This window comes from Berghia stephanieae, chromosome 9 (genome assembly GCF_034508935.2).
Source record: "Berghia stephanieae isolate SIO BIC M18660-M18661 chromosome 9, UCSD_Bste_1.3, whole genome shotgun sequence".
Lineage (NCBI taxonomy): Eukaryota > Metazoa > Mollusca > Gastropoda > Nudibranchia > Aeolidiidae > Berghia > Berghia stephanieae.
In genome coordinates, this window is record NC_088368.1 from 21,058,201 (window position 1) to 21,068,200 (window position 10,000).

At 37.3% G+C, this 10,000-nt stretch overlaps 2 protein-coding genes across 16 annotated transcripts in view; one reads left to right on the forward strand and one right to left on the reverse strand.

Annotated features, from left to right (window-relative positions):
- Positions 1-2,888, reverse strand: part of LOC144979320 (uncharacterized) — a 14,300-nt gene extending 11,412 nt beyond the window's left edge. The window contains exon 1 of the mRNA XM_078925953.1: positions 2,866-2,888. The gene's annotated coding sequence lies outside the window, so the exon portion shown is untranslated. The remainder of the gene's footprint in view (positions 1-2,865) is intronic.
- The window catches only part of LOC144979842 (breast cancer anti-estrogen resistance protein 3 homolog), a 155,959-nt gene that overhangs the window by 60,251 nt on the left and 85,708 nt on the right, over positions 1-10,000 (forward strand). Inside the window, exon 1 of one of the 15 annotated variants that reach the window (XM_078927034.1) lies at positions 7,041-7,294. The exons of 5 other annotated variants lie outside the window; for them this stretch is intronic. The gene's annotated coding sequence lies outside the window, so the exon portion shown is untranslated. Of the gene's footprint in view, positions 1-7,040; positions 7,588-10,000 lie in introns of those variants that run through there. 9 more of the 15 variants (XM_078927035.1, XM_078927037.1, XM_078927040.1 and 6 more) reach the window with 9 other exon arrangements.

Here is a 10,000-nt window from a genome sequence, read left to right on the forward strand (position 1 = left end):
GGGGGGGGGTTTCTTGGTAATTTTAAGTTTAAAATCAGATTTTTGAATTGTTGTTTTTTTTTTGTTTTTTTGTTGTTTTTTTTTTTTTGGTTTCATCTGCAACATTACAATCCTATGAAATAGCGCTTTTAAAATTACGGATCACAAAGATGGACAAATTTATGCTATGTTTTTAGGTAAAATACTCAAACCATCCGCCAGACGGATATATAACATACCAACGCACAATATACTATGGGTAGCCTTGGACGTTTATAGTGTGATGGATATAAATAATTTAGTGAGAACAAATCATTGACATGGATGTCTAAAATCGACAACAAAGGGCTGAGTGACGTCAATTTCGTTCCTTTTCTATAACAAAAGGTAATGAAAAATAATGGACCAAAACTAATTTCAGACTAGACTTTAAGGTCCTGGGTTCGAGCCTCGCGCTCGGCGCATAGTTGAGTCATTGGAAAAGGCTCTTTACTCACATTCTCTCACCGTACTCAGGTGTAAAATGAGTACCTGGCCGTTAACAGCGTTGTCTTTGTCCGAAAAATTGTAATATTGCCTAACAGGCGTCATGTCCCGTCCTACATATTAAATGTTGCTGTTGACCAGGGATCCTTTGTAAAGCACTTTGAGCAGATTTAGTGGATATTGCGCCATATAAGGCTCAATTTTAAAATTTTTTATTTTTATTTTAAGACAAAATGCTGGGTTAACACGAAATTGGGCGGCACACATAAATCCAGTTTCATAGACCTTCAATGACACGAGACACAACCTTCTAAATCTACGACCAACTCCATTCATAATTCATACAGGTATTTACCACAACTATGTAGAACTACTCCACGCTCCCACCATTCCTACGCCCTACCCTAAATAAATTGCCATATTACGGCTGTACTGGGAAAAAACAACAACTCGTTTTTAAAATTTTGGCCAGAAAACTCGTCCTTCAAATATCGATCTATTAAAATGATCCTCGTCTTGGCAAAAACTTTCAAACCTGGGGATTTGCCGAAGTCCCAGGTTTAAGAGTTTTTGCTAAGATTTGGGTCATTTTAATAGATCGATATTTGAAGGACGAGTTTTCTGGCCAAATTTTAAATACGTATTTTTTCATAGTTACGGCAAATTATTATCATCACCTGCTGACTGAATAAACACCAGGCATTTGGATAATGCTGATAATGACAATTTGTATCTAAGTGGTTTACATTGAGCTTTTTATATAGCGCAATATCCAATAAACGTGCTCAAAACGCGTTACAAGGGGTAATAATATATCTTTATTGTCCCCAAAAAAGTGGCAATTTGTCATTTGGTTACACATTCATAACAATACAATATTGACATAGACATACTCACACAGATGCACACTAGTAACATAGTAGTTGTCGTAAAAAAAAAAAATAAAAATAAAAAACCGGCATCAACAACAACAACACCATCATCATCATCATCATCGTCCCTGACCAACAGTAACACGTAGTATGTAGAACGCAACATGACGCCAGTTAGGCGATGTTACATTTTTTTTCCGACAGAGACAACGCTGTTAACGGTCAGGTACTCATGCATTACACCAACTGAGTACGGTGAAAGAATGTGAGTAAAGAACCTTTTCCAAGGACTGAACAATGTGCCGAGCGAAACTCGAATCTAAGACCTTCCGATCTGAAAGCGAGTGTCATACCACAAGACCACATAGCCGCACCTATTCGGTTTAACTGGAATTTCTTAGACTGGTTCATCCCACTAGATCACCGGATAGACTCGGTAGGTCAGAATTAAACTATTTGGTCACCACAGATATGGAGTCGTAAAGTATCTGGAATTAAAACTTTATAATGTCACAAATTGCCTGCATGGAGAATTGATAATCCAAGAATGTTTTACACAAAAATTAAATGTTTAAATGTCAAACGCCTCGGGGAGATAGGTAGAGTAGGACTGGATTGGTGGAGGGAGGGGGGGGGGAGAGAGAGAGAGAGAGAGAGAGAGAGAGAGAGAGAGAGAGAGAGAGAGAGAGAGAGAGAGAGAAAGAAAGAAAGAAAGAGAGAGAGAGAGAGAGAGAGAGAGAGAGAGAGAGATGGAAGGAGAGACACACAGTTCATAGAAAGATAGATAGATAGATAGATAGATAGATAGATAGATAGATAGATAGATAGATAGAAAGATAGATAGATAGATAGGTAGGTAGGTAGATCAATAGGTAGATAAATAGATCGATAGGTAGGTAGGTAGGTAGGTAGATAGATAGATAGATAGATAGATAGATAGATAGATAGATAGATAGATAGATAGATAGATAGATAGATAGATAGATAGATAGATAGATAGATAGGTAGGTAGATCGATAGGTAGGTAGATAGATAGATAGATAGATAGATAGATAGATAGATAGATAGATAGATCGATAGGTAGGTAGATAGATAGATAGATAGATAGATAGATAGATAGATAGATAGATAGATAGATAGATAGATAGATAGATAGATAGATAGATAGATAGATAGATCGGTAGGTAGGTAGGTAGGTAGATAGATCGATAGGTAGGTCGGTAGGTAGATAGATAGATAGATAGATAGATAGATAGATAGATAGATAGATAGATAGATAGATAGATAGATAGATAGATAGATAGATAGATAGATAGAGAATAAGTAAAATAGATATAATATAAATGAATAAATAGATAAACAGAGAAGGACACACACACACACACACACACACACAGAGAGAGAGAGAGAGAGAGAGACTGAGAGAAAAAGAGAAAGAGACAGAGAGACAGAGAGAGAGAGAGAGAGAGAGAGATAGATAGATAGATAGATAGAGAGGGAACACGAGAAGCTAACATGTTATCCGCACCGAAAGAAATGCTCAATTCGTCTGAGTAAATTTACACAAGAAGTCAGAATTTCACAATCATCATATCATCATTATAACATTTCTTCTCAATGGGTCTTTAAACATTATCAACACATTATAACATCTCTTCTCAATGGGTCTTTAAACATCATTATGTTGAAAGCGCCATTTGAATAGAACGAGTTGACACCAATTAATAGTCCAGGAGAATATTTGGCGTGACTCCCCGATATTCCAAAGTGTTGACAAGATTTTCCACTTTCCAGCGAGAGCCAATTTTCATGAAGATTTCCTCACGTTTTACTCACAATATCTTAATTTTAAAAATCTAAAAATCGATTCCTGGTAATTGTTAGGTTTTTAAGTGGTTATGTGTGAAAAGTCAAATATATTATTTAAAGTGTGATTCCATCTCTGACACCTCAAAAATACAATTAAAAGACACAGGCCATGCATTGCAATTGAATAAATTGGTTAAAAACAGAAGATGATAAAATAACATTTAAAAAAAAAAAAAACAATTTTAAAACAGAGGAGAAAAAAATCAACGAAAAACAACAGATCTTTCGTCCGTCGTTTCAGGAGTTCGTAATCCATCGGATACTTTGTGCGATTTGATAGTTATCGTGTGTCTTGTACTTGTGTCGGTGGTTGATGGTACTGTCTGCCCACTGAAAAAGAAACGGGTGTGTCTTTTTTACGAAACCCGCCGAAACCCGACAAAATCCGGCAAAGTTATGGGAAGTAGGTAGCAGTGGGGAGTGAACCTGAGACTCAGGGAAGTGTACACCATTGGGGAGTGAACCTGGGACTGATTGCTTTTTTACGAAACCCGCCCAAACCCGCCGATAACCATAGACTTAGGTTCACTCCCCAATGGTGTACACTTCCCTGAGTCTCAGGTTCACTCCCCACTGCTACCTACTTCCCATAACTTTGTCGGATTTTGTCGGGTTTCGGCGGGTTTCGGCGGGTTTCGTAAAAAAGACACACCGAAAAGAAAATGGTTTAAATAATCATATTTGGTTGACTCGCCCAGCCGTGCCGATAATCAATTAGTGTCTGAATGTCATTAAATTGAGTGACCGTGCACAATCAAAAGATCGTATCGTTTTGATGAAGAGAATATCGAATCTCTGATTATAGTTTTCCTTTATAATAGTTGGAACAACAACCTCTATAAAAAGGATTTTTAAAAAAAAAAGACTTTAAAAAATGCGGGCCAAGGGAATAAATTATAAGCTTCCTACGAAAAAGTGGGCATCCCACGGTTATTTTTTATTTGTTCCTTTGAAGCACAGAATTTTTCAGCCAGCTTTAACTTTAAGTCGAATTCAAGGCCATTCAAATCTTCCAACCATTCATTGTAATGTTAATGTCCATTCTGAATGTTTATGAATTCTAGACATAAACACGACGTGTCACATACAAGGGCTACCAGATGGCCTCTTACTTTGTCAAAATTGGTCACACAGATAATCACGTTTCTATTACATATTAATTTAATATTTTTTTTCTTCAATTTTATTAAAGTATGTTTTCCCGCGTTTTGTCGCTTTTCTTTCTTAATCAAAACCGATACGTTTTTCAAGGGGGGGGGGGGGGGGGGGGGGGGGGGGGGGGGGGTCAGAGTTCAGAAGTGTTTGGCCACGTCAAGTTCTTTTCTGCCTTTTGAAGTAGAAATTGGCTACGAGGAACTCTGGCCATCTGGCAACCCTTGTTCCATGTATGACACCCATTAGAATAAATAACACGTATGTACTTGAAAGGACTTTCACCTTGTTACACGACACACAGTATACGTATCAGATGAACCAGTTTCTCAGCTCACGTCAGGTCAATAGGGAAGAAAACTCGTGACGTCATACCCTCTACTTTTCCGGTTCCAAACTCAGTGGAAGTGTGTATAAAATAAGTCCTACGGAGATTTTTAATTATGGATAGGTTACATGTTGAATCAAAAGGTGGAAAAACTATTTTAGTAGCAGGATATATTCTAAGGATTACCGGACGTAAAAGAGAAAGGATGGATTATCTCACACTTCTGGCACCGTTCATACACACTTCTGGCATCTTTCATACACACTTCTGACACCTTTCATACACACTTCTGACACCTTTCATACACACTTCTGGCACCTTTCATACACATTTCTGGCACCTTTTATACACACTTCTGACACCTTTCATACACACTTCTGGCACCTTTCATACACACTTCTGACACCTTTCATACACACTTCTGACACCTTTCATACACACTTCTGGCACCTTTCATACACACTTCTGGCACCTTTCATACCCACTTCTGGCACCTTTCATACCCACTTCTGACACCTTTCATACACACTTCTGGCACCTTTTATACACACTTCTGGCACACAAACACTTCTGGCACCTTTCACACACACACTTCTGGCACCTTTCATACACACTTCTGGCACCTTTCATACACACTTCTGGCACCTTTCATACACACTTCTGCCTGGCACCTTTCATACACACTTCTGCAGACCTACCTAATTGAAATTTGAAAAATTCGTAGTTTTTATGGAGAAAATAATACTAGTCATTAAATTTACCTTTGCAAGTCACCAATTTACCCTCAGAAATATTGAAAACGTTTCTAAGTCCTTCTATTGTGTCATTGAGTGTTTTATTTTCATTCTCGACATGATATAATCAATTTGAGTAGCTTATTTTGTTCTGCAGATGGAGCCAAAATTCGTAGTTTTGCGAATTTTTCGTAGAATAAAGCAGGTCTGCTTCTGGCATCTTTCATACACACTTGTTCAGTAGTTTTCAATAAACAGGAAGACCATTTTCAAATCTCTTTCTTACAGTTTTTTTAAATGTTTGACGCTACACAATATTTCGTGACATTCATATTTTCATTTTATAACGGATGTTATAGATAGTGTGTCTTTGTCTTGAATGTTTATGCGGGGCCGGTGAAAAATTTACATAACAATATACCCCCCCCCCCCCTTCAACATTTAGTCGTCCCTCACAGTAACAGCATATAATATTATTTTATGTTATAATATTTGCTTAAATACCCCTTCCTGGCTTTAACAATAATGCTTACATTTTCTGGAAAAGGAGAGGGGGAAGGGGAGGGGGGAGGGGGGGGGGGGGGGGGGGGGGTAGGGGGTGACGTGAGCATATTATTTGCATATCTGATAACCGGACACAATCATGGGATCGGTTTAACATTGTTGTAATGGATAATATTTTGCGTTGAATTTAGAGTGCTTTCATTACAATAACAATTTGGGTTATCAGACCTGCGAATAAGTACACGTCGGGGTGGGTGGGTTGAAGGGGGGGGGGGGGAGTTATAGTGTGAATCATTCCGTTCTTTTTAATCTATTATATACAACCCGACGTATAGTTATGTGCAGGTCTGATAGCCAATGCATTTATATTTCTGTTTGCCAACTGCATCGCCCCATCTTACAAGACACGGGACGGGTCTACACTCTGATGAATTAAGGAAAAGAGATTTGTTGAGAAACCTCCGTTGTTGACTTCATCCAACCTCTAAATTATCCACTCTCACAATAGGGGGAGTGTCATCATGGGCGATAGATTAACCTTCGAGTAAAAGACTTGTTGTGTACTGTACTGTACGCCGTGATCTGGACAAACACATATTTAGAAATTTGGCCAGAAAACTCGTCCTTCAAATATTCATTGATTTAAATGACCCTCGTCTTAGCAAAAACTTTCAAACCTGGGACTTCGCGCGAAGTCCCAGGTTTGAAAGTTTTTGCTAAGACGAGGGTCATTTAAATCAATGAATATTTGAAGGACGAGTTTTCTGGCCAAATTTCTAAATATGTGTTTGTGCAGAGCACATCAGTGTTGGTGGCCTCCCTTCCCAATCCCCCCTCTCCCCCAATCCCACCCCCCCCCCCCCAACCGCCACCCTTCCTTGTAAATGAACCATCAAGCACCGAAATAACAAAAATCCACCACCGCCGTCACGCTTGGATGATTTTGACTACTGTTGTGCTTTTCACACAAGACCAGCGGTATTTTTTCTCAATATTTTATAACACTTGATAACTGCATGCTTTTTAAAGAGTGATAATATTTAAGCTCAACCACCAGATACTCCTCACACACTCTGTCCCTGTTTCTGCTCGGTTCTTTTGCACCTCTTCTTTTTTACTCTATTATTGTGTTTTAAAGAGAGAAATAGCTTTATATTTATAGATAGAGGTGCAATGCGTCTTCTGTGCTTCCTTGGGTATTTAATGTTGTCTGTCGTTAAAGCAATTGGAGCCCCACAGATTATTGTATCATTGTTAGTTGTAGGCGACGAGCTATGACTATCTTTAGTTGTTTATATTATGGTGTTAACGAGATAACTTTCTAATGTTCTGTCGCGTGTGTGTGTGCTTAGTAGATTTGGATCAGATAGGTGATTTTCCTTGTTGGATTAAAATAATTAAGTCTATTTGCATATTAAGTGGATAGATAGTTCGAAGATGGCGTCAATCAGGTCTTTGTTATTGTTATTTGCCATCCGCGTTTATGAGTAATGCTCACTGAACTGTATTAACCTGACTATAAACGTTCATGGATACACACAGTTTTGTGTGTTGGTCCGTTAGACTTCCGGATGGCAATGTTATGAGCTTCTTCGCCAAGCGCATACTATCTATAATTTCATGCTTATGATGGTGTTGTGGTTTTTCTACCAGGGAACCAAAGGTATACGGAGTTCTTTTCATTGAAGATTCATCATGATATGACTGTTGACTGACTGTGAGGTGTGACTTGTATTGTCTTCATTAAAATTGAGCTTTTATATCCGCTATATATACTCAAAGCGTTTTACAAGGGGGTCCCTGGCCAACAGCAACATCTAACATTTAGGACAAGACATGACGCATGTTTGGCGATATTAGATTTTTTTTTCCCGACCGAGACAACTCTGTTAACGGCCAGGTACTCATTTTACACCGGAGTAAGATGAGAGAATGTGAGTAAAGAGCCTTCTCCAAGGACTTAACTATGCGCCCGAGAGCGAGTGCCATACCACAAGACCACATCGCCACATTAAAAATCTGAGAAGTGTGTATGAAACAGTACCAGACAAAGCAGGGAAGTCTGAAGATAACGGGTGTTGTTATATTGTAAAGTACCCAGAGCTTGTGTTTTACACGAGAATGAGCGCTGTATAAATGTGTATTATTATTATTATTATTATTATTATTATTATTATTATTATTATTATTATTATTATTATTATTATTATTATTATTATTATTATTATCATTATTATTTTATTTATTTTTATTTATTTATTTATTATTATTTTTTTAAAAATTATTTATCTATTTTTTTTAATTTGGAATGTTTGTTTCCTGGTATTTTTCTTTCTTGCTTTATCGGCACTGTTTTCATACCATACACATTTTTTCTTATCCTAATCTTACACCAGTGCCAGCTCCCTAATGTGTCAGTCATGCCTTGTATTGCATCGTTAAAGAGGTTACTTTCCCATAATTGTCGCGTGTGCTAAGATAAAAGATACATTAAAACGTCACTTGGTTGGATTATACCAATGTATATTCCATGTATGTGTGTTTGTTTGTTGGTGTGTTGTGGTTTTGTAGCATAGAATATTTACATAGCCATATGTAGATCATTCTAGGTTTCGGGGTGTGACTATCTTGTCTTTTATTAAAAGTATGGCACAGCGTGGCTCAGCGGTATGGTCTTTGCTTCGTACCCGAAAGGTACCGAGTTCGACTACCCGTCGCGTTGTGTGGCCTTGAGCAAGTCACTTAGCTTTATCTCACTTTGCGGCGCTGCACTGCGGCTGACGCCTGGGTTATTCCAGTCATCCCTTGGAATAGACCCTAAAGAAAAATTTCCCCTTAGGGATGAATAAAGGGAATTTATTTTATTTATTTTATTTTTATAACTTTTTTTTTTTAATGATTTATTTATTGTCGCGTGTCTTACTTAGATAATAGATAAATCCCTTTAATTGGATTTACAAATCCGATTTTGGTATGATTTGATGTTTGTAACGATTTAGTGTCAGGAAAACTCGCAAAGATACAATTGAGATGCAATACATCATGGTTGGGTTCGAGGTGTGACTATCTTGTCACTTGTCCGTGTTATAGTTAAAGAGATAACTTTTTCATGATTTATTTATTGTCGTGTTTGCTATGATGAAGTTAATAGATACCTCGTAAATTTCCCCTTGTTGGTTTAATGAAGTCCCATTTGTGACCCTTCGCCTCAAAACGGTATTAAGTCGGGATGGTCAAGATGTTGAAAATTGAATTTATAGCCAGAAATATCAGACTTGTGTTGAGTTTGTATGTTTTATTGAGGAGAGTGGATACCATATTTTAGGATGCTGATGCCAACAATTTATATTTTTGACCAGTTTAACATTTAATTCGGCTTTTAAGCATATGGCTCGTTCCGCCATAATACCGTTTTGAGACGATGGGTCACATGTGTAAGTAATTTAATACGTCTGGGTGTGTTGTGGTTTTGTGGCATAGAAAAACTTTCAGAATCCTATAATAGATGATTAATTGTATTATTATCGTTATTGGTCGTGAGGTAGGACAGGTTGATATTTATTGTAGTATTAAAGAAATGGCTTTTTAATGATTTATTTATAATTGTGCTTGGATGATTATAAAAAAAACCTTGATTGATTAATACAGTCCATTTTATGAAAACCTTTATGTTTATGCTGTCGTGCTCTATCTGAAAAAAACACATAAATATTAAGAAATTTGGCCAGAAAACTCGTTCTTCAAATATCGATCGATTAAAATTACCCTCGTCTTAGCAAACAACTTTCAAACCTGGGACTTCGCGAAGCACGACAGTAGTGGTGTGTTGTAGTTATTATGAGTTTGTGACATAGAAAACTTTTAGAATCCTGTCTGTCATCAGAGATTATGAATTGTAATCATTATTGTTGGCTGTGTCTGTGAGGGACAGACAACACGTTGTGATTTATAATTTTAGTGTTAAGGAGATAATTTGTCTTATGATTTGCCGCGTGAGCTTGGATTTGGTCTGGTCATTTCCCTTGTTAGATTTAAATAATAATGTGAAGTTGAATGTAAGCTTCAATTTAATTACA